The 24,642-nt window shown below is 40.7% G+C and overlaps 1 protein-coding gene and 1 long non-coding RNA gene across 2 annotated transcripts in view; one reads left to right on the top strand and one right to left on the bottom strand.

The window, feature by feature from the left end:
- Positions 1-24,642, top strand: part of LOC115363486 (uncharacterized) — a 381,300-nt gene that overhangs the window by 63,126 nt on the left and 293,532 nt on the right. The window lies entirely within an intron of this gene.
- On the bottom strand, positions 19,823-22,902 carry LOC115363612 (uncharacterized). Its single transcript, XR_003928605.1, has 3 exons — positions 22,268-22,902; positions 21,061-21,540; positions 19,823-20,269 (listed from the first exon to the last, which is right to left on the bottom strand). It is a non-coding gene; the product is annotated as an uncharacterized LOC115363612 (long non-coding RNA).

The following is a 24,642-nucleotide window of genomic DNA, read 5'->3' on the forward strand; positions in this document are numbered from 1 at the left end:
GGGACAAACACACACTCTATCATCACACTGCACCACTTCTTTATTATTATTCCACTGCCAGATACATTGATATGTTGAATATTTTCTCCTCCACAGGTGTGAAATGTGAAACGTTGACACAGCCAGCGTCTCTGACTGTCCGGCCAGGTCAAACTCTGACCATCACCTGTCAGGTGTCTTATTCTCTTGACTATTACACAGCTTGGATCAGACAGCCTGCAGGGAAAACACTGGAGTGGATTGGATCTAAAGATGGTGATGGTGATGAATACTACAAAGATTCACTGAAAAACAAGTTCAGTATTTCCTTAGCCTCTTCCAGCAACACAGTGACTCTAACTGGACAGAATGTGCAGCCTGAAGACACTGCTGTGTATTATTGTGCCAGAGATCCACAGTGACACAAACCATTGGTAGAGCTGTACAAAAACCCCTCAGTCCCTGAACACTTGGAACATGAAGCCACCAGAGGAGGCAGCCTCACACCACTAACACATTAAAGGCCACTTGCAGGACAGATGTTCTGGAAAGAAAGAAAGAAAAAAAGAAAGAAAGAAAGAAAGAAAGAAAGAAAGAAAGAAAGAAAAGAAAGAAAGAAAGAAAACAATAGACATGAGTTTAATCATATACTTATTTTGATTCATAAGTCACTCAGTTTTGTTAAATACCTTGGTGATTATTATTGTTCCATGCTCACAAACAAAAACAGAAAAACCAAATGGTTGACTGGTTGATCATATTTCTAATGAAAAAAAAGAAATCACATTGTGAGGTTCCTACGAGTTCACCTAAAACACAAGCATTTGTGTTGTTTTAACACATTCACGGCCACTTCCCTGATGAAGAGTCAAAACCATATTGAATGTAAAAATATATTTTTTTGGTCCTTATGCCCAATCAAAATCAATCTACAAAAACCGATGTGAGGCTAATTTAATCGACGGCAATAAACTCTTTGAACATAGCACAGTATATAATGGAATGATATAATGGTATAACATGATAATGCAACTCCTCCCAAGCTCTGAAACAAACTCAGTCTTGTGATTACAGAACCCATTCCTACCTCAGCATGGACATTAACATGAAAATCTGACATTTCTGACCCAGGGTAGGGCTTCCTCCTTGTTGCTGCATGTCTGGACTCACTGTTTGTCTGTGAGTCTGTGAGTGTGAATGTAGCTGAATATGTCAACACTGTATGTGTGTTTGCACAGCAGGTGTGTCTGTCTGTCCTCTTTCTCAGATCTGGAGGCAGTGTTTGAACAGTGATCATTCATTCTCTAATTTTACAAAATGACTGAGAGACTAATCCACTGCAGTGCTGTCGTCCCTCCCTGTGAGGAGGAGTCAATGCAAAACTTTCATGTCTCCCATCTCTACTTATGTGACTGCAGAGAGGATGACAGACAACAGTGGCCACACACTTGAACATGATGGGCTATAGGACAGGACTGCTGCTTTTAACTCTCTGCTGGGCAGGTGAACATTTTCACTCACCTGGATTTGACAGCGTCTTCATGAAAATCCGTACTTCATGCATGTGATGCTTTTCTGTTTTATGTTGCCAGGTGTTGATGGTCAGACTCTGACACAATCTGAACCAGTGGTGAAAAAGCCTGCAGAGTCCCACACATTGACCTGCACAGCCTCTGGATTCTCATTCAGCAACTTTGACATGAACTGGATCAGACAGGCTCCTGGAAAAGGACTGGAGTGGATCGCCTATATCAGCACTGGTGGTAGCAGCACCCACTACTCCCAGTCAGTCCGTGGCCGGTTCACCATCTCCAGAGACAACAGCAGACAGCAGCTGTATCTCCAGATGAACAGTCTGAAGACTGAAGACTCTGCTGTTTATTATTGTGCTCGACAGCCACAGTAACTGGAGTTGGTGGAGCAGCTGTACAAAATCCTCCAGTCCTCATCCTCACTGCTCTGTCAGAGTAGAAGTACGACTGGGCTTTAAATGAATATTTCCTGTAACAGAAAGAGAGAGGGGGCTGGGATTTGAACACATTATATTTCTCTCATAATAAAGCAGCATAAACACAATGAAATATCGACAACATTTATGATGAAGACATTTAAATGATCAAATCATGATGATGAATTCTACACCAAAACCAGCACAACACTGTGGTTGCTGAAAACATCACCCAAGCTGTAATTAAAGGAAAGCACCTGCTCCACAACATTCAAACAGAACTATCTTTAAAATGTCACACAAATATAGCATCCATTCATGACATTTCCATACAACAATGCATAACAAGGATAGTCATTTTCACAAAGTAGTTCCTTTCCTGATTCTGCACTGCCCACTTCTGAAAGTCTGACAACAAACTTAATGTCAAACCTATGTCTTTATATAGATGAAAAACAGGAAATTAACAATTTTAAAAATATCTGAAATTATTTTGCATGGAAATTTGCATGCTTTAGAAACATGATCAAATTTGGTATATGAAAACACCCTCAATAATGAAATACTGAGATCATCATTTGAGAGAACATGTTTAGTCTGGATAAAAATTTAGCCATACTGAACTGTGTCCTTCACAAGCCTCAATAAAACTATAACCACACAACAGTATATGTATTGTTATCAAAACAGGAAAATGATCAGGTAAAAAGGCTGCAATACAGTGAATCACACACAGAGCTGATTATTGCAGAAAAAGACATAACAGGTTGATTTAAAACCTCAACAGCAGGCAGAGCTGATTTCCAGGCAACAAAAAGTGTTTTCTCTCTCTCCAGAGATCCCAGCAGTCAGCAGGAGGATTAAAGTGATGTGGCACAGTCACACACATTAGAGGACTGTCACACTTGGGACAAAACTACTACTTCAGTTTAGATCCACTGCTGAGTAGATCCTCTTCAGTCGTATGTTTGATTGTATGCAAAGTGTCCTTCCTGGTTCCTCTGCTATAAAGAGTTGATATGAGGCTGGAAGTTGAGAGAAAAGAGGAAGATCAGCTCCCACCAGTTCAGCTTCAACACAAACCATGTTGTCTGTAGCTCTGTTGCTGCTGCTGGCTGCTGGATCCTGTGAGTCTCTCTGGATTTGACATCACATTTACAAAACCAGCAGCTCTTCTGGTGCCATGTACCTGGATACTTTGATTTTAAAAAAAAAATGATTTTTTTGTTTTCCACAGGTGTGAAATGTGAAACGTTGACACAGCCAGCGTCTCTGACTGTCCGGCCAGGTCAAACTCTGACCATCACCTGTCAGGTCTCTTATTCTGTTACTAGCTATTCCACAAATTGGATCAGACAGCCTGCAGGGAAAGCAATGGAGTGGATTGGATGGGTTTCTGGTAGCAGCACAGGCTACAAAGATTCACTGAAAAACAAGTTCAGTTTGTCCACAGCCTCCTCCAGCAACACAGTGACTCTAACTGGACAGAATGTGCAGCCTGAAGACACTGCTGTGTATTATTGTGCCAGATATCCACAGTGACACAAACCATTGGTAGAGCTGTACAAAAACCCCTCAGTCCCTGAACACTTGGAACATGAAGCCACCAGAGGAGGCAGCCTCACACCACAGATTAATTTAACACCATGTGGTTCCCTGGTGGCTTCAAAAATGAATTCATGTACCATTCAGGAGAAGTCCTTTTCACAGTGGGCCAGGTTTGAGTCCAGCCAGGGCGTTTTACTATTATCAACTACATATATGTGGAACAATTATGTGCTTCTTTCCTTCAAAACATAAGTCAATCAGTTTGATTTCCATTATAATGACAAAGTGACAAGAATGTTTAGTGTGACCACAGACACATCCAGTCCAACACAGACACTTAGAGGACAGAGTGTGTGGACTGAAGATGCAGCTGTGTGTTTGTGTGAGCAAGAGACTCTGTCCCCTGGAGACACAGAGCTACAAACAAGTGGCTCACATGGAGAAAGAAGATCAGACAAACATGCAGCCAAACATCATATTCATGTGTTTATTAACAGACAAATTTTTGCAACTACTGTATGTGAAGCAAAAATTACATATTGATCATGAATACTGTAAATCTGGTTTAGTTAATGTATTTGAAGAAAGTGGTGCCAGTAGGCTTATTGGTATAAATTAGTGAGCTCAGTGGTTTGACTTCATTAAACAACTGCACAAAAATTCAAAGATTTTTTTCATCTCATGCGTCAGTTCATCGTTAGTCAATCACTAGACTACAAAGCACCAGAAACACAAAATTCATTGTGAAATTTCATTTTTGTCTAAATACAAACTATAAGTATTGTGAGAATTTCTTGATAAGAAATTGCACATACATTGTAAATGTATGTCATTGTGAGGTTATTTATTTATATGCTGTTGATTTAAATATAATTAAATGAATACAGTTTTTCTCCTCAATATGCAAATGAGTGTGTAAGTCTGAGCACATAAGGATAAGTATGTGTGTGTGTGTGTGTGTGTGTGTGTGTGTGTGTGTGTGTGTGTGTGTGTGTGTGTGTGTGTGTTTGTGTGTGTGTGTGTGTGTGTGTGTGTGTGTCAGTCAGAGGACAGAAGAGCTGACATCAGATCAGCTTCAACATAAACCATGTTCTCTGGAGCTGTGATACTGCTGCTGGCAGCTGGATCCTGTGAGTAGCTTTCAGTGGATTCCTACTAATAAACCCATCATAAAGGCTGCAGAGTGACATGAATGATGTGGATCATCCTGATGTTTGTCTCCACAGGTGTGTACAGTATTGATCTGATCCAGCCAGACTCAGTGGTTGTGCAGCCTGGACAGTCTTTGTCCATCACCTGTCGGCCCTCTGGCTATGCCTTGACTGATAGCAGCTATGCAACAGGTTGGATCAGACACTGTAAAGGAAAACCAATGGACTGGATTTTCCATCAGTGGGGTGGAGGGGGCTTTTATCCAAATGATGCTCTAAGCAATTTTTAAAACATGTATTTACAAAGTGCTTCACATGAGGAAAATAAAAATAAATCCATAGGAAAAGAAAAAAATAATAACAGAAAAGAGCACAGACAGAGAAGACATACATATCATCAGTCATTCCAAAGACTTTTAATAAAGGATCTATGGAAAACCCCCTAAAATAAAATGAGTCTCAGGAGCACTTGACACCGTCCAAGGATTCAGCAAAATGAGTTGTTTGGGGAAGATTATTCCAGAGAGAAAGACTGGGTGTAAATCTTAGTATAGTTTGAAGAATAAGCTTCTTTTATAATGAATGCCATAAGATTTAACTGAATAGAGATGTCTTTAACAGGTGTATGTTTTGAGAAATGTGTATTTTTCCTCTAATATGCTTCGCATGCACAACTGTTACGTTTCTGTGCTTGTGTTTTTACTGGGTATGAGATGAGCAAGAAAGTTTTCTTAATCCTAACTCGACCACAAAGTCACATTATTTTATTGTAAAGAGCAAACAAATACACAGAGAGCCTGATGTCTGATGTTTCAACCTTTTTGTTCCTTTATTTCCTGGCTCACATGTAACTTTGACTCTTCTCTACTGAGTGTTCAGGTTTCGTTCAGGTTTGGCTTCTGTTGCCCTCCTACTCAGCGTCTGTTTTGACTGACTTTGAGTGACCTGTGAGCTCAGTACATTAGTCCCTCCCTCCTAAATTCCCCATGCAAATCCAGAGTGTCAGAGTGTGTACTTGTGTCCTCCTGCTGACTTGTTGTCTTGTTCTTTTGGGTGGAGCAGCTGAGTTCACATCTTCAGCCTCAGGATGATGGACAAACTCTCTCTTCTGCGCACAGCTCTCTCAACTCTCTTTTCCTTTTTTATGGAAATTATTTTTGAAAAAAAAAAAACAAAACAGCCATTTGAAAAAAAAGGTTTATATCTTTAATAAAGTACTACAACACAAATACAAATTAAAGCTGCAAGCAGCGTTGGACGGGCCCTCGCACTCGTGCCCCGCGTCCCCCTCGTGCCCGTCGGGGATGGTCCATTCACGGTGCCATTCACTCAGTCACACTCACACACACACACACACACACACACACACACACAAAGTTCTGGCCCTGTTGCTAGCGGTGCTCCTCCAGCAGATGGCGCCCTTAGCATGTCCTAGTGTGTGCTTGACATAATAATAATAATAATACATTTTATTTGTTATGGCGCCTTTCATGGCACTCAAGGTCGCCTTACAGTAAAAACAAATACAAGATACAGCATCAAAAGTAGCAAACAGCATAAAACATCACAAAAAACACAGCATAAAACATCACAGCATAAAACATCACGGAAAACACAGCATAAAAGCAACATAGAAAAATACAAACAAGCAAAGTGCACTGAGTCAGAGGGAGTGGGCAAGTCTGAACAGATGAGTTTTGAGTTTGGATTTAAACAGATTAACAGAAGTGGTGTTGCGGAGGTCAAGAGGGAGTGAATTCCAGAGCTGGGGAGCAGAGCGGCTAAAAGCTCTGCTCCCCATGGTAGCCAGGCGGGCGGGGGGAACGGAGAGATGAAGAGAGGAAGATGATCTGACCGTGCGTGCAGGTGTGGCAATGTGGAGGAGGTCAGAAAGGTATGGAGGGGCGAGGTTGTGGATGGCCTTGAAGGTGAGCAGCAGAATCTTATATTGGATACAGTAAGTGATGGGGAGCCAGTGGAGCTGCTGCAGGATGGGTGTGATGTGATGAGTGGATGGAGTCCTTGTGATGACACGAGCTGCTGAGTTCTGTACCAGTTGTAGTTTATGGAGGGATTTATGAGGAAGGCCAAGCAGGAGGGAGTTGCAGTAGTCAAGCCGGGAGGTAACAAGACTGTGGACCAGAATGGCAGCAGTGTGAGGTGTTAAGGAGGGGCGGAGGCGCTTGATGTTGCGGAGATGGAAATAAGCTGACCGGGTTATGTTGTTGATATGGGATGTGTAGGAAAGTGTGCTGTCGAGGATGACACCCAGACTCTTGACTTCAGGGGAAGGAGAAATGGAACAGTTGTCAACGGATAAGGTGAAACTAGGGGTTTTGGACAAAGTGGATTTGGTGCCAATGAGTATAATTTCTGTTTTGTCACTGTTTAATTTGAGGAAGTTGGATGAAAACCAGGATTTTATTTCGAGGAGGCAGTCGGTGAGGGAAGGCGGGAGGGTGGAGTCTGGTTTGGTGGAGATATGGAGCTGGGTGTCATCTGCGTAGCAATGAAAGAGGATGTGATGTTTCCGGAAGATGTGACCAAGAGGGAGTAAGTAGATGATGAACAGCAGGGGCCCCAGGACAGAGCCCTGGGGCACACCTGTGGTGACTGGGAATGGCTGTGATGTGAAAGAATGAAGTTGGATGAACTGAGAGCGGCCGGAGAGGTATGATTTAAACCAGTTGAGGGGTGTGCCAGTGATGCCAATAGAGAGAAGTCTGTCCAGGAGGATGCTGTGTGAAATGGTGTCGAAGGCCGAACTCAGGTCAAGCAGGATGAGGATGGATAAGAGACCGGAGTCAGCTGCCAGGAGAAGATCATTAGTGATTTTGAGGAGTGCCGTTTCAGTGCTGTGGAGAGGGCGGAAACCAGACTGGAATTGTTCAAAGAGATTATTGTGAGATAGGTGGGAATGGATCTGAGAAGCGACGTTTTTTTCAAGGATCTTGGAGAGAAATGGAAGATTGGATATGGGGCGGAGGTTACTGAGGTTATTCGGATCAGCGCCAGGTTTCTTGAGTATTGGGGTGACAGCTGCAGTTTTGAGGGGTGAGGGAAAAATTCCAGTGGTGAGGGAAGAGTGAATTATGTGCGTGATGAGAGGAGCTAGAGAGGGAACGGTGGCCTTGACAAGAGCAGTTGGGAGAGGGTCTAACTGGCAGGTTGATGGTTTGGATTTTTTTTATCAGGTCAGTAGTATCCAAAACTGATGGCAGAATAAATGCTGAGAGTGACTGAGAAGGGGAAAGAGAGGGGAGTATGGAAGGTGTATTGTGGAATGGGCTGGAAGCGAGTTGCTGGTGGATGTTGTGAATTTTGGTAGTAAAGAAGGATAAAAGGGTGTTACAGAAAGCAGTGGAATACATCTGAGGAGGGAGAGAGTCCGGACGTTGAGTGATATTGTTGAGAATTGAGAACAGAGTCTTCGAGTTGCCTTCATTTGAATTGATTAAACCAGAGTAGTAGGTGGATTTGGCTTGTGAGATACAGTTCTTGTAGTGGAGAATGTGGTTGTGATAAATTTCCTTGTGCACAGTGAGACCAGTCTTATTGTAGAGGCGTTCCAGTTGGCGTCCTTTGGATTTGAGTTGTCTGAGAGCGGGGGTGAACCATGGGGCGGAGTGGGTAAAAGTGACGGATCTGGTTTTGAGTGGGGCAAGATTGTCCAGGAGATTGTGAAGACTGTTGTTGTAGTGGAGTACCAGTTCATCGGGGGTGGAAAAACTGTCTGCGTTAGGGAGGGAGTTAATGCTAGTTGAAAGAGTGTCCAAATTAATGTCCTTAATATTACGGAAAGAAATAGTACGTGGGAGATTGAGTTTGGAGAGTGTAAGGTTGACATTGAAAGATACCAGCATGTGATCAGAAAACGGGACAGAAGTTGCGTTGCAGTTGACAGGAGATAGACCGGAACAGCATATTAAGTCCAAAGTATGTCCTTTTGAATGGGTAGGAAAGTTGATATATTGCTGAAGTCCAAAACTGTCAATGCAAGATGTAAAATTCTTGGTCAGAGTGTTGCTAATAGTGTCCATGTGGATATTGAAATCTCCCAGGAGTATGATGTTTGGAGAGAGTGTGCAGAGATTTGTCAGGAACGAAGTAAAATCATTTAAAAAGTCTTTGTTAAATTTTGGAGGACGGTACACGGTGGCAACGATGGTGGGTATGGGGCCGGATAACTGTGAGGTGATGGATTCAAATGTTTGGTAAGTGGGGGTAGATACTGACAGGACTTTCCATTTCTCTCGATAGAGCATCGCGAGACCTCCTCCCCTGCCAGAGACACGTGGTTGACAGCTGTAAATAAAACCGGGAGAAGTGGATTCATTAATTACATTGGATTACATGACCTGTCACTCCTTTTAAGGGGGATGTGCATTGGGGGATGTGCATTGGGGGATGTGCCAGCAGCTAGTGTGTGTCAGTAGGGCAGGCAGAGTGCAGAGTGCAGAGCAGACCAGAGTCCCAGCTGTTAAACAACTCTTCACAGTGGCCACACACTTTTTTCAATCCACACCATGATATATATTTTTGTAGGAATTTTGGTCCTCTTTCCATCGGCATAGGTTTGAAAGCTGTCAGACTTTTACTTTAGTCACCAGGGGCCTAATTAGCCCCTAGGATTCTGCCTTATTCACACCAGGGTCCATGGGAAAAAATGGAGGCATTGGTTGTGGACACTCTGACTTTGAGGCCTTCTAAAATCCAAACGGTTCAAATTAAATAATTAGCCTTGAAGAACTTTTGTTAAGCACTGTGTCCTCTGTCATGTATTCAGTTGTCAAGCCGATAAAATTAACACCCTGGGAGTTTATAGATTTTCTGCAAAGCGAAAATTTGGGCGAAAACGTGACTTTCAAATGCAAATTGCGGACTTCCTGTTGGTTTTAGGTGGGGGGCCCGAGCACGAAAAATGTCAGGCTTGATGAGATCTACATTTTGGCGCTGGTTTGGTCTTTCTATGACATTCCTGTGGGCCGCAGCGGCTGCCTTTGCATCCCTAGGTGGCGCTACTGAGCCCATTTTTGCACCGATTTTTGATTTTATCGAATGTTTCGCCAGACCTGACGTGCGTGTCAAATTTGGTGAGTTTTTGAGCATGTTTAGGGGGTCAAATTAAGGCCTTTTTACAAGTAATAATAATAAGAATGGAGAAGAAAGAAACACTACAGATACAATAAGGCTTCGCACTGGGACAGTGCTCGGGCCCTAAAAATACATATCTGACCACAGTCAGTCTACAGTCTGTGGTAAATGGCAGGGGGAAACAAAACAAAACATACAACAAATGCTAACAATACAATAAATATACAGTATATCTGACTTCAATTAGCCTCAGTTGTGTTACGTGAAAAGTCAATATAGTACAACACTTAACACCTCCATGTCGAAAATATACCCAAGATATATAACGTGTGTTATAAAAATTGCATTTTAATCTTATAAAATTACATTATATTACCATTATTTCCATGACACTATATAGAAGTGTGTAGACAGTAGTTTTCCACTCTTCACCCAAGTGAGAGTGTAATATGACCTTGTATCCTTGTATTGTAGCTGGATTGTTGAATATTACCATATAAGGATTCATTTCCTGTTAGAATAGAAGAGATAACTGTTGATGTGTGAACAAGTGCCTCAGTGAGAGGTCGCTGCCCAACGTGGTAAGCTACTCACTCCTTGCAAGTAAAAATTTACTACTCAACTGGGCGTTGTCTGTCTCCTTTCTCAGGAGGTGATCTCAGAATTTTAGTAACAACTTGGTCCTTCGAGCCGGATCCCAACATCTCTGACTGGAGGACGGGGAGGAACTGGTGAAGCTGAAAAACCTGTGCACAGTCTGGTCTGGGACCTGAAAGACCTCCGCCGCAGAGTTCGGTGAAAAAAGAGGCCAGCTGAACCAGGACACCTCCGTCCAACAGTGGGGTGACGGGATCCGAACAACAGTAAACGAGACCCTGCCTGCCTAAGAAGACACCAGTTGAGTGAGTATGAGTGTGTTTGTGAGGTCGCGCGCATGAACCGTTCTTGGGTGAACCGTTCTTGAGTGAGAGGTCGCTGCCCAGGGGGGTAAGCTACTCACTCCTAGTAAAGACCTGATTAGGGAGGTCTCTAAAGACAAACCTCGCGCATGCACGTTAAAGATAAAGCTAGCAAAGAACGGTGTGAGTGATGTATGATTGATGAGTGATTGGGTTCGCGACAGCCGAAGCAGCGGGCAGAGGGTAAACCTGATCGGTGTCAACTGACTCTGCTGACTGTTGAAGTAGGCTGTTGGCGTTCCATTGGCAAATATGAGAAGTAGTGGCAGTAAAAAAGATTGAACCTCAGCTGATGGCTGATGCAAAATACATGCATAAATGTTACCCTGGCTCTTGTGAACAATTGAGCATGTGGCAAAAGAAATATGATTTCAATGGCAAACTCGGAGTAACTGCTTGTACTCTGTTGGTAAAAAAAGAAAAAAAAAATATTGGGCGCAAAAAAATATGGTTGGTCTGAACTCAAGTGACCTTTAAGCATAGCTGGACTATGTAAAATAGATAGATAGATATATTGATCCCAACCAGGGAAATTCTGGTGTTCCAGCAGCAACAGTAGAAACATACAATAAAGTTAAATAAAAAAGAATAAAGGCTAATTATATACAGTAAAGTCTATAAAGACTAAAAACTAAAACATACAATAAGGGCTAACCTAAGAAAAAGAGATATGAGATGTGAAATATACAGATGGTAATGAATATGACAATATACAGAGGGAGTAGACAGATGAAAGAAGCAAAAAGTATGGACTAAAATATGCACAAATGTGGAAAGAGGAAGCAGTATGATGAAGATTATGGTTGTAATTCTTCAGCACCGTCACAACAAGCACAACAACAACAGGCAGGACAGAGACGTGCCACGTCTCCCCCATACTGCCTCGCCACCACCTTTTGCGGCAGCACAGGCAGAGCTGGATGCGCTTAAAGGTGCTGTAGGTGGAAAGGAAAGGAAAGAATGGAAATGCAGGGAAGAAAAAATGAGGAGAGCATGGAAGTGTTAGAACTGGAGGTTTATTTGAAGTGCATTGATAATAAAAAAACAAAACAAAACAAAACAAAAAAAAAACACTATTGACCTCTATGTAATGGATAAGCTGATCACCTTTCTTTGTGATTCTGGAGCTGATAAAATAGTGGTGAATGATCCCTGGTTCTCAGATGAACTGTCAAATGATTTTGTCTGGGACAGATCAGCAAATGGTCTGATGTCAAAGGAATTTCTGACACATAACATGTTTGTGAAGGATGACCTTACTGGTCAAGCACAAAGACACAACTTTATTCTAGCAGCTGCCCGGTTAATCTTTTGAGCAGACAAACAATGTGCGAACTGAGCTTGGCCTTGCTTCCCACACTCAAGGGCCTGATAGTTAAACGAGTAAACAACGGTGAAGACGTTTTTGTTATGGAAGGGCGAGGGCAGCCCCAATATTTTTACACTTTGGACTTGTGTGCTTCAGCAGTCAGTGACATCCCAGGCACATTGATAGAAATGGCAGATGCATGTGTTCCATCCATGTCAGAAAAACACAGCTACACAGACTTACACTGTACAATGTACTTCCCTCATTCTGGTGAACCAGATAAAAAATATGAAGCTAAACTTGCTCAGCTGACAAATCTACAACTCAGTTTAACAGACATGGTGTGGGACAAACACAGAAACTCTGTGGTTGCAGTTTCACTAACGCACAGCAGCTCCTGTACAGAAAACATGCACCTCCACATGTGTCTCTTACTTGTAACCCCAACACAGAATGGAGAGACCTCTACCGTCTCCTGTGTCAGACAAAAATTGGCACTGATTGCAACCCACTTGATACAATAATAATAATAATAATAATGATAAATTTTATTTGTAACGCACTTTACATTTAACAATCTCAAAGTGCTACAGAGGAGAAAGAAGAAAGATATCAGAAAGTTGAGAAGAAGTGTTTTTGTCCTCTGAGGAGGAAGGGCAATTGACTGAGATAAATCCAAACTTGTGGTCCTCTGGACCCGCTGATGTTGGTTTGATAAAAGGTGCAACACCGGTACAAATTACACCAAAGACTTCTTTTAGGCCATGTGTTAAACAATATCCCCTAAAGAGAGATGCTGAAGAAGGCATATCAGATACTATAGATGTGTTGGTAAAGGCATGTGTTATAGTTCCTTGCCCTGATTCACCTGTTAATACTCCATTGTTCCCTGTAAAGAAAGCAGCCATCCCAGTGCATCCAGACAGTCAATTCTGGGTTGCCTTCATGTATAAACGGAAGAAGTGGACGTTCACATGTTCAGCCCAAGGTTACTGTGAATCTCCCACCATTTTCTCACAATGGATGTCATCTAATCTAGCTAAATTTTCACCACTCTGTGTTAGTCAATTACTGCTGTATGTTGATGACATATTGTTAGCTTCCCCTACAGAAAAAGCATGTCAAATTGACACGAAAGCCTTGCTAAAATTCTTAGCTGATAATGGGCACAAAGTCAATAAAGCAAAATTGCAGCTCTAGCGTCCTACAGTTAAATATTTGGGTCACAACATTAGTGCGGACGGAAAAGCCATAGATCCTAAACGTAAACAAGTCATTCTTAATGCACCTAAACCATGCACCAAACAACTGTTCAACAACTGTTCAACAACTGTTCAGTATTTTTATTTGGACAAGTATTTTTATTTGGATAAGTATTTTTATTTGGACAATAACTTGATTGATGAAAATAAACAGATAGCAGATAGTTTTAATGAATATTTTGTTAATGTAGGAAGAAACTTAGCAAATTCCATTATCCCTCCAAGCAGTACAGATGGTGTAAATAGTGATATTATCAACAAAATTACTCAGTCAATGTACATCAGAGAAACTGATGAAAAAGAAATATTTGATATTGTTTATAAGTGCAAAAATAAAAAATCAACAGATTATAATGGTTATGATATGTCACTGATTAAAAAAATTATTGATTGTATTATAAAACCTCTACATTATATCTGTAATCGATCTCTGATGGCTGGGAAATTTCCCAATCAAATGAAAGTAGCTAAAGTCATTCCACTTTACAAATCTGGTGATAAACATCTGGTATCTAATTATAGACCTATCTCGTTGTTACCACAGTTCTCAAAAATTCTAGAAAAAATATTTGTTAGGAGGTTAAATGATTTTATTTCAAAACATGACATACTTAATGAACAGCAATATGGATTCAGAAAAGACCGAACCACTTCACTTGCACTGGTAGATTTTGTTGAACAAATTGCAGAAGCCACTGAGAGAAAAGAATACACAATAGGGATATTTTTAGATTTACAAAAAGCTTTTGATACGGTTGATCATGAAATACTATTATCAAAACTACAGAGCTATGGAATCAGAGGTTTGGCCCATGATTGGCTTACTAGTTATTTGGAAGACAGGTATCAGTATGTCCACATTAATAATATAAATTCAGGTTTTTTAAAGGTTAGGTGTGGAGTGCCACAGGGTTCGGTACTTGGACCATTGCTGTTCATCCTGTATATTAACGACTTATGTTTGGTATCAAAGTCACTTAAGTGTATATTATTTGCCGATGATACTACCATTTTTTGTAGTGGGGAACATTTGAAACAACTTCTGGATACAGTGGAAGAAGAATTGCAGATTATTAAAAAATGGTTTGATGTTAATAAACTATCTCTTCACCTTGGTAAAACAAAATATATGATATTTGGAAATCGTGCTCCAAACATTGACAGAAAAATCTTTATAAATGAAATTGGAATTGATAAAGTAACCAATATAAAATTTTTAGGAATAATTATCGACAATAAACTCAGTTGGAAACCACACATAGAGCATGTCAAATCCAAAGTGTCAAAATCGATTGCAATCATGTACAAAGTTCAAGATTTCCTAAATCAAAGCTCCCTATACACACTTTATCATTCATTCATAGTCCCTTATATGACATACGGAGCAGAGATATGGGGGAACACTTACAAAACAAACACAAACTCCATCTTTTTATTGCAAAAAAAAGTTATACGTATTGTAAGCAAAAAACCCTATAATGAGCCAACCAATTCATTGTTTATTTATCATAATATTCTCAAATTCCAAAACTTAGTAGATTACAAAATAATACAGATTATGTATAAAGCTAGAAACGGACTACTACCACAAAGTATCCAAAGGCTGTTTAAAATGAGGGACAGTGGTTACAATCTGAGGGGAACAATTGTTTTTGAAAAACCAAAGATCCGCACAAATGTAAAAGGTCATTGCCCGTCTGTTAAGGGGGTGAACTTATGGAATAGTTGTTCTGAAAACATAAAAACCTCGACTACATTAGCCAGTCTGAAAAAACTTTTCAAGAATATTTTAATTATGCAGTACACTGTCAAAAAGTAGTAAGTATATCTTGTATCACATGAATCCATGCCATGCTGTTTTTTTGTTTTGTTTTGTTTTGTTTTGGTCTTTTGGCGTGTGATGTTCTGGTTGACATAAATTTTACTAATTAGTAGCTTAGTTAGGTTTGTATCTGTTGTATGAAAGCTGCATCGCTGGTTGACCACATAGGTAGTAGTTATGTTGAATTAGCTCATATTGTGTGTAATTGTTTACTTGTGATAAGGGTAGGCGTTATAAGCTCTGCTTCAGCCTACACCTTTTCGGTCAAGCTTTGTTTTGATTACTTATGCATTGTTGCTGATATTTTCTTTCTTTTCTGTTGCTTCAATTGACCGAAATAAATCAATCAATCAAATTGTTGTTCAAATGGTGTATTGTAAAAATGGTCACATGTCATCAGTACTGTTGCAGTCTTATGGTGACAAGTTGAGACCCTTGGCATACTATTCTTCTAAATTAGATTCTGTCACCTTAGCGTTCCCAGTATGTGTCCAGGCTGTTATTGCTGCTTCAATGGCCGTTCAGGCATCTTCTAGTATTGTTCACTTTCACCCCCTTACAGTATAGCCTTTTCTGACACAGATTTCATTGAATCTGGACGATCTTTTTGGTTGTCTCATGGTGCTTCAATTGTTCATGGTATTTACTACTCAAAAAAAAAAAAAAACTTCTCCCTAAAAATCTATATAGATGGGCGTGTATTTTTAGCCACAGTCCTTGCCATGGTTCGACAGGAGGGATGAATACCCTTACATTAAGTAAATTCACAGCATACGGTTTCACAAATTTTTCAAAGAATTTTGTAGCAAGATGACACATATGTGCAGAATTCAATACCCAGGGAAGGCTGAGACCAAAACGAGGAGCTTTCCCAATGCCCACAGAACCATTTGAAGCTATGGCAATAGATTTTATACAACTTAATAAATGTGAAGGGAAAGAATATTGCCTTGTAATGATAGATATGTTTAGTCAATGGGTAGAGATATTCCCCACAAAAAATCCAGACGCCCTGACAGTTGCCAAAGCATTGTGTAGAGAAATTATTCCTAGATATGGCATCCCCAGAACGCTATATAGTGACAATGGAGCACACTTTGTAAACAAAATCATAGAACATGTGGGAACAAGACTACAGATAGATTTAAAGAATCATTGTGCCTACCATCCTCAAAGTGCAGGGCTGGTAGAGATATATAATGGAACAAAAAAAAATTAACTTAGGAAATGTAGGGCTGAATCAGAAAAAAAAAACAAAACTGGATTTATTGTTTGAATTGAGTAAAATTGTATACTGAGATACTGTATGGTAGACAATTTGGATTACCATAATGGAGTGTGCTTACAACAGAACAAAATCAAGAACAGTCAATAGCTGATTATATGAGGAAAATGCTGCAGCAGAAAGAGGTTGAGATTGCTAATCGTTTGCCAGTCTCTCCTGTTGATTCTATCCCTACAGAAGCTGACTCAAGGCTGAAGCCAGGAGATTGGATTCTGATCAAAGTCATCAAAAAGAAGGCTTGGTCATCCTCGCGGTGGGAAGGTCCATATCAAGTGCTGCTGACCACACCCACGACAGTAAAGATAGCTGAAAGACCCAGCTAGATACACCAATCTCACTGTAAGAAACAACATCCTTTGTCTGACTAAAACCTAGGTGACAACCTGCTGAGTGTAATAAGTCTGGCTACAAAGGGGGTTAGAATCATTAGGAACTAGCCGTCTCAATGCCAGTGAAGAAACCAACGGTACACTCAGCAATTTAGGTCACACCAGGCTGGTCAAGATGAAGTGGTTGTTTTTGTTTCTTTTGACATTTTTTGCTTCACTAGCAATTATAACTCCTCCATTGGTGGTAAGAAATAAACGTTATCATATTGATCATCATGAACCTATGGACAATTCTTGGTATAAGTCTGTAATGTTGATCTCTAACCGACTCACAAATGGCAGTAGTTGTTATGTTTGTTCCATATGGCCGCATGGGGTGGCAGAAAGCCCTATTCTGGTCCCCCATCCAGCCTATATCGCGGATGTGTTTGCTGTATTGCAGGATGTAACTGTGGGAGGGAGTCGCTCCACATGGGTGTCTTACTTCCCAGCCCTGAATGTCACTTCAACTTTTATCTATCGTGACCCTTCAACATTTTCTAATGTGACTAATGCTACAATTTCTAAAGGGGTGATGTCTCATAGGTATGGAGATTCAATGCCCAATGCTCCCCTCTGTTTTTACAGACCCCGCTTTGATGATGACACTTTTTTGGGCAATGCCACTAACTGTAAGGTCATAGTGCGTGTTGGTAAAAATGATTCATTGAATAATGCGACTGGACGAAATGTTTATGGTACAACACATTCGGGATGCCTGGTCACTTTTAACCTGACTACATTATCTCCCATTGTCAACTTTTCCTTGGGAAAAGGTGCTAACAGCTCCTTTGTGTCTAATACAGCTCCATGTGGCTGGGGATACGCATGTCCTCAGTCCATGGTCTGGACATATGGGCACAAATCCTATATGTACCTTCCGACTGGGTGGTCTGGTTGCTGTCATTTGTCATATCTGCTCTCATCTGTGCAGGTATTCAAGACCTTCGCTTCTCATCACACCACTCAAACCGACCTACAGAGGCAAAGGCGTGGCCAACGCATCTCTGACTTCAAGGGCATCCTAGGCACAATATTCCCTTTTATGGGGCGGCTAATGTCGCACACTGATTAAATGAAGTTGCATTTGAGCTAGAAAACCTAACAGCCTTAGTTGATGGCATTGTACAAACTGTTAGTCCAGAGTTATCTGCTCTCAGAGCCATGGCCTTACAAGACAGAATGGCTCTTGATTTGGTAATGACTGAAAAAGGAGATGTCTGTCAATTGATTGGTGAGCATTGTTGCACATGGATCCCTGACAGTAGTAATAAGTAATCTAACCTAACTACACTCACATCTATTAGCCTTACGAAGATGCATGCAAGATCAGACTGATACAGGAGTGGGATTTAACTTGTGGAAGTGGCTTACTGGTGGTTCATGGTTCTCTGTGGCCGTGAAGGTGCTTACACCTGTTTTGCTGGTCTTGGCTTTGCTGTTTCTCTTTGTTGTCTGTTGTATACCTTGTTTCCAGGTGCTGATCCGGAGGCTTGTCAGCGGAATGGTCAGAAACACACTGTACACTGAGCATGGGGAGGTGTATGTCCAGCTGCTCGTCGGGGGAGACAACAGCAGCATTTCTAACAACACTGAAGACGCAGCTGTTTGAAATTTATGTGTTGATCTCTATGATATCATTACAAAAAATCAAGAGAAGTTGTAACTGACTGACTTGATGATCGCATGCATATTTTTCTATTTGTATGTAAATAATGATAAACAGGAGGGAAATGTTATAAAAATTGCATTTTAATCTTATAAAATTACATTATATTACCATTATTTCCATGACACTATATAGAAGTGTGTAGACAGTAGTTTTCCACTCTTCACCCAAGTGAGAGTGTAATATGACCTTGTATCCTTGTATTGTAGCTGGATTGTTGAATATTACCATATAAGGATTCATTTCCTGTTAGAATAGAAGAGATAACTGTTGATGTGTGAACAAGTGCCTCAGTGAGAGGTCGCTGCCCAACGTGGTAAGCTACTCACTCCTTGCAAGTAAAAATTTACTACTCAACTGGGCGTTGTCTGTCTCCTTTCTCAGGAGGTGATCTCAGAATTTTCTTAACAACGTGAATGGGGGAAATGGTCAATAGTAGTGTCCACATGGCTGACAGTAAATTTGTTGTCAACACAGTAAACACATCTGTGAAAGTTTCCTTGTGATTATGTAGAACTTCCTGTGGATCAATTTCAACCCTTCAATTTCTCCAGTGAAGATTTATTCTCCATTTGGACCAAATAACTATTTCAAGACTAATCCAATGCAGTGCTGTCGCCCCTCCCTGTGAGGAGGAGTCAATGCAAAACTTGGATGTCTCCCATCTCTACTTATGTGACTGCAGAGAGGATGACAGACAACAGTGGCCACACACTTTAACATGATGGGCTATAGGACAGGACTGCTGCTTTTAACTCTCTGCTGGGCAGGTCAACATTTTCACTCACCTGGATTTGACAGTGTCTTCATTCAAATCCGTACTTCATGCATGTGATGCTTTTCTGTTTTGTGTTGCCAGGTGTTGATGGTCAGACTCTGACCCAATCTGAACCAGTGGTTAAAAAGCCTGCAGAGTCCCACACATTGACCTGCACAGCCTCTGGATTCACATTCAGCAGCTACTACATGGCCTGGATCAGACAGGCCCCTGGAAAAGGACTGGAGTGGATAGGTCGTATCACTGATGGTGGCAGCAGCATCTACTCCCAGTCATTCCAAGGCCGGTTCACCATCTCCAGAGACAACAGCAGAAAGCAGCTGTATCTCCAGATGAACAGTCTGAAGACTGAAGACTCTGCTGTTTATTATTGTGCCAGACAGCCACAGTGACACAAACCATTGGTAGAGCTGTACAAAAACCCCTCAGTCCCTGAACACTTGGAACATGAAGCCACCAGAGGAGGCAGCCTCAGTCCACTGATTAATTTAATGCCATGTGTTTCTGTGAGCAAGAGACTCTGTCCCCTGGAGACTCAGAGCTACAAACAAGTGGCTCACATGGACAAAGAAGATCAGACAAACATGCAGCCAAACATCATATTCATGTGTTTATTAACAGACACAGTTTGGAAACTTTGTAAAGCAAAAATTATATATTGATCATGAATACTGTAAATCTGCTTTAGTTAACATAAGATCATGCATTTTAACACAGTGGTGACTTTAGGCTTGTTTACTAAATAGTAATGAAACACATTTGATACAGCACACTGATATAATTATCAGGATTTGTGTTGCATGATGCAAGTAACTACCACTTCAACTGGCTTTATTTAATGTAGTTTCCCACTTCATCCTTCATTTGAGACAAAGATGGAACAAACTACAAGCTAAAAAACCCACTAACTGGACTGTGTTTTCACCATCAGTCTCTGTAGCTCCATCAAATCCTCAGCTGTCAGTCCAGTTGCTTGGTTCACCATCTCATCTGCTGTAATTAACAATAGGAGGGTCTTTGGATGAATGTTGGCCTGTTAAGATGTTACTATTTATTCCTCTGCTTGTGAGACACAGTGAAAAATGTTGAATGAGCAGCTGTTAAAAAAAAAAAAAAAATCCACATAACATATAGACATATTGGGTGCTTGGAGCAAATAGTAGTGAAAAATTCTCCTAACTACCCATCCACAATTCTGAAAAAGTATGAAAAATTTTCCCTTAACTCACATGATTTAACTCCAAGAAATAATGTTAACGCTGTTTCACACAAAATCTTGAAAATCTGTTTTAAGGGAACGGCATTGAAGAAAGCTTTTGTGTGAGATCATCATGCATGTATACAGTTTACTGAAGATCCTCACAACATCACCACCACCTCATGGTTTTGATAAGAGTATGAAGACCACAATGACCTTCACCTAATTTCCATGTTTATCCCACTTTTCTATGAACAGAGCCATGCATGGTTGTTCTGATGTCAGCTTCAGGTCGGCTAACTTGTTACTCATCAATTCACTTTCATCAGCAACAGAAACTCTGAGCTAACATTGCTGACCCCACTTCACATGATTGATGCTAACTGTGTTTCCAGTGTAGCCAAGCATGTTTGATTACCCGTGGGTCACATTTTATTCCATTAGTCACTCTGTACAGTGAACATTCATGCTCCACCGCATGAAATAATAACTGAGATACTGATCCACTGCAGTGCTGTCATCCCTCCCTGTGAGGAGGAGTCAATGCAAACCTTTGATGTCTCCCATCTCTACTTATGTGACTGCAGAGAGGATGACGGACAACAGTGGCCACACACTTTAACATGATGGGCTATAGGACAGGACTGCTGCTTTTAACTCTCTGCTGGGCAGGTCAACATTTTCACTCACCTGGATTTGACAGCGTCTTCATTCCAATCCGTACTTCATGCATGTGATGCTTTTCTGTTTTGTGTTGCCAGGTGTTGATGGTCAGACTCTGACACAGTCTGAACCAGTGGTTAAAAAGCCTGCAGAGTCCCACACATTGACCTGCACAGCCTCTGGATTCACATTCAGCAACCACTGGATGGGCTGGATCAGACAGGCTCCTGGAAAAGGACTGGAGTGGATCGCTGCTATCAGATATGACAGTGCTGAGATCTACTACTCCCAGTCAGTCCAAGGCCGTTTCACCATCTCCAGAGACAACAGCAGACAGCAGCTGTATCTCCGGATGAACAGTCTGAAGACTGAAGACTCTGCTGTTTATTATTGTGCTCGAGAGCCACAGTGACTGGAGTTGGTGGAGCAGCTGGACAAAATCCTCCAGTCCTCATCCTCACTGTTCTGTTAGAGTAGAAGTACCACTGGGCTTTAAAAGAATGTTTCCTTAAACAGAAAGAGAGAGGCAGGTGGGATTTGAACACACTATATTTCTCTCATGATAAAGCATCATAAACACAATGAAATATCAAAGAAATTATGAAGACATTTAAAAGATCAAATCATGATGATGAATTCTACACCAAAACCAGCACAACACTGTGGTTGCTGAAAACATCACCCAGACTGTAAATAAAGGAAAGCACCTGCTCCACAACATTCAACCAGAACTATCTTTAAAATGTCAAACAAATATAGCATCCATTCATGACATTCCCATACAACAATGCATAAGAAGGATAGTCATTTTCACAAAGAAGTTCCTGTCCTGACTCTGCACTGCCCACTTCTGAAAGTCTGACAACAAACTTAATGTCAAACCTATGTCTTTATATGAATGAAAAAAATGAAATTAACAATTTCAAAAATATCTGAAATTATTTTTCATGAAAATCTGCATGCTTTACAAACATGATCACATTTGTTATATGAAAACATTCTCAATAATAAAATACTAAGATAATCATTTGAGAGAACATGTTTAGTCTGAATAAACAATTTAGCCTAATGGAACTGTGTCCTTCACAATCCTCAATAAAACTATAACCATACAACAGTATATGTATTGTTATGAGAACAGGAATCTGATCAGGTAAAAATACTGCAACACAGTGAATCACACACTGAGCAGATTATTGCAGGTGGATTAAAGTGATGTGGCACAGTCACACACCTTAGAGGGCTGTCACACTTTGGACAAAACTACTGCTTCAGTTTAGATCCACTGCTGAGTAGATCTTCTTCAGTCGTATGTTTGATTGTATGCAAAGTGTCCTTCCTGCTTCCTCTGCTATAAAGAGTTGATATGAGGCTGGAAGTTGAAAGAAAAGAGGAAGAGCAGCTCCCACCAGTTCAGCTTCAACATAAACCATGTTGTCTGTAGCTCTGCTGCTGCTGCTGGCTGCTGGATCCTGTGAGTCTCTCTGGATTTGACATCACATTTACAAAACCAGCAGCTCTTCTGGTGCCATGTAACTGGATAATTTGATTTAAAAAATGTTTGTGTTTTCCACAGGTGTGAAATGTGTCACGTTGACACAGCCAGCGTCTCTGACTGTCCGGCCAGGTCAAACTCTGACCATCACCTGTCAGGTCTCTTATTCTGTTAGCAGCTCTGCGACAGGTTGGATCAGACAGCCTGCAGGGAAAACACTGGAGTGGATTGCATGGGGTGGAGGTGGCTACAGCACAGTCTACAAAGATTCACTGAAAAACAAGTTCAGTATTTCCTTCGACTCTTCCAGCAACACAGTGACTCTAACTGGACAGAATGTGCAGCCTGAAGACACTGCTGTGTATTATTGTGCCAGAGATCCACAGTGACACAAACCATTGGTAGAGCTGTACAAAAACCCCTGAGTCCCTGAACACTTGGAACATGAAGCCACCAGAGGAGGCAGCCTCACACCACCAACACATTCAAGTCTGTCATGGTTTTGTGTTTCTTGTGTTTTGTTTGGTCTTGTATCTGTTTCCTGAGTTTCATTTGCCTAGTTCCCTTCAGTGATTTCACCTGTGTCTTGTTTGCTCCTCCCTGTGCCACACCAGTCCTGTGTCTGTCAATTATCCCTGGTTGTTCTGATCCCTCCCAGTGTTTAACCTCAGCCTATCCTCTGTGTTCTCCTGTCTTGTGCTCCAGCCCCTTCCCCAGGTGTGTCTTGTTTGATCATTAGTTCCTGTGTATTTAAGTCCTGTCTTGAGTTCTGTTCCCGGTTGGTTTATTGTTCTGTTCTGTGCTGTTTTGTGTTGTGTTGTATTGCTTCCTGCTTCCTGCCTTAGTTTCTTGTGTTCCCAGTCGTTTGGATTAAATTTTGTTTTTTCATTGAGCATTTTTTGCCTGCGGCTCCTGCTTTTGGGTCCTCCACCTTCCAGCTCCCGTGACACAAGTCAACTTCCCTGATGAGAAGGAAAAACAACCACTGAATACATATGTTTGTTGGAACAGATTTTCCTAAAATAAGAAAAAAGAACAAAATGCAAAGAAACAAAATTCCAAAAGTCTTATTTTCTTTTATTTAGTCTCTAAAGTCTGTTTGACTAAAAATGGTAGATATGACTTTAATCATACACTGATTTTGATTCAAAAGTCACTGAGTTTTGTGCTTTGTTGTTATTGTAGTTTCCAATATTATCATGTATTTTGCACTTCAGGCATTCTGTTGAAAATAGTGAATGAATGAAGAATCAATGGATGAATAATAGAATGAATGAAGGATTTAATAATAAACAAACTAAGAAACAAACAAATTAATGAATAAATAGATTCATTCATCACTTTGATTATAACTTAACATTATTCAGTAAAGTGTGCCCTGTTTATACAAATGTATATGCACACTAATGTTATGAGATCCATGTAATGCAGAGGGACATCCCAATCTGATTTGATTATTTAATAATAAAAAAAAAAAGTGGTACTTTCAGAAACGTTCAGTCATGTGATTGTTTTGTTCAGTCACTGGCAGTGGGTTTGAAGTGTCACATCATAACCATGTTCATCCTGCATAATATTGGACCTTTACTTGTTGGAGGCTTTACTGTACGTGTTCATACAAAGGAAGTAATTGATGCAATTTTATAGATTTCAGTGTTCACAAAAAGCAAATCATATCCAGCCATGTGTAAAAAGATGGAAATGCACAGAGCCTGTGATTATTCAGAGCCAGATCCACCACTTGTGCTGCAGTGGAGCGTTTTCCACCCACATGATGCACAACTCAAAACAATTAGTTTCTAACCCCCCTCTCTCACAACATTTTCTCAATTCTTTGGAAATTGAATTCAAGACAAACATCTTGCCAAGATAATTCAGCTCAATCATTTTAACAAATTATGGCTTCAATTTTAAATGTTAAACTGAGTCTTGTTTTCTGGTTTTCAGTTCCATGTCTTTCACCATTGTACCATGGAAACCACAGTATATGTGTGCTAAGATTGACTGATCCACATGTCTGTGTTATCAGTATAAATGTGATATTTTGTCATGTGGTCGTTGTCATGATGAGTTCATCTGACTGCAATAAGACACACAAGGAGTTTCCTAACAGG

This window comes from Myripristis murdjan, chromosome 8 (genome assembly GCF_902150065.1).
Source record: "Myripristis murdjan chromosome 8, fMyrMur1.1, whole genome shotgun sequence".
NCBI classification, from domain to species: Eukaryota; Metazoa; Chordata; class Actinopteri; order Holocentriformes; family Holocentridae; genus Myripristis; species Myripristis murdjan.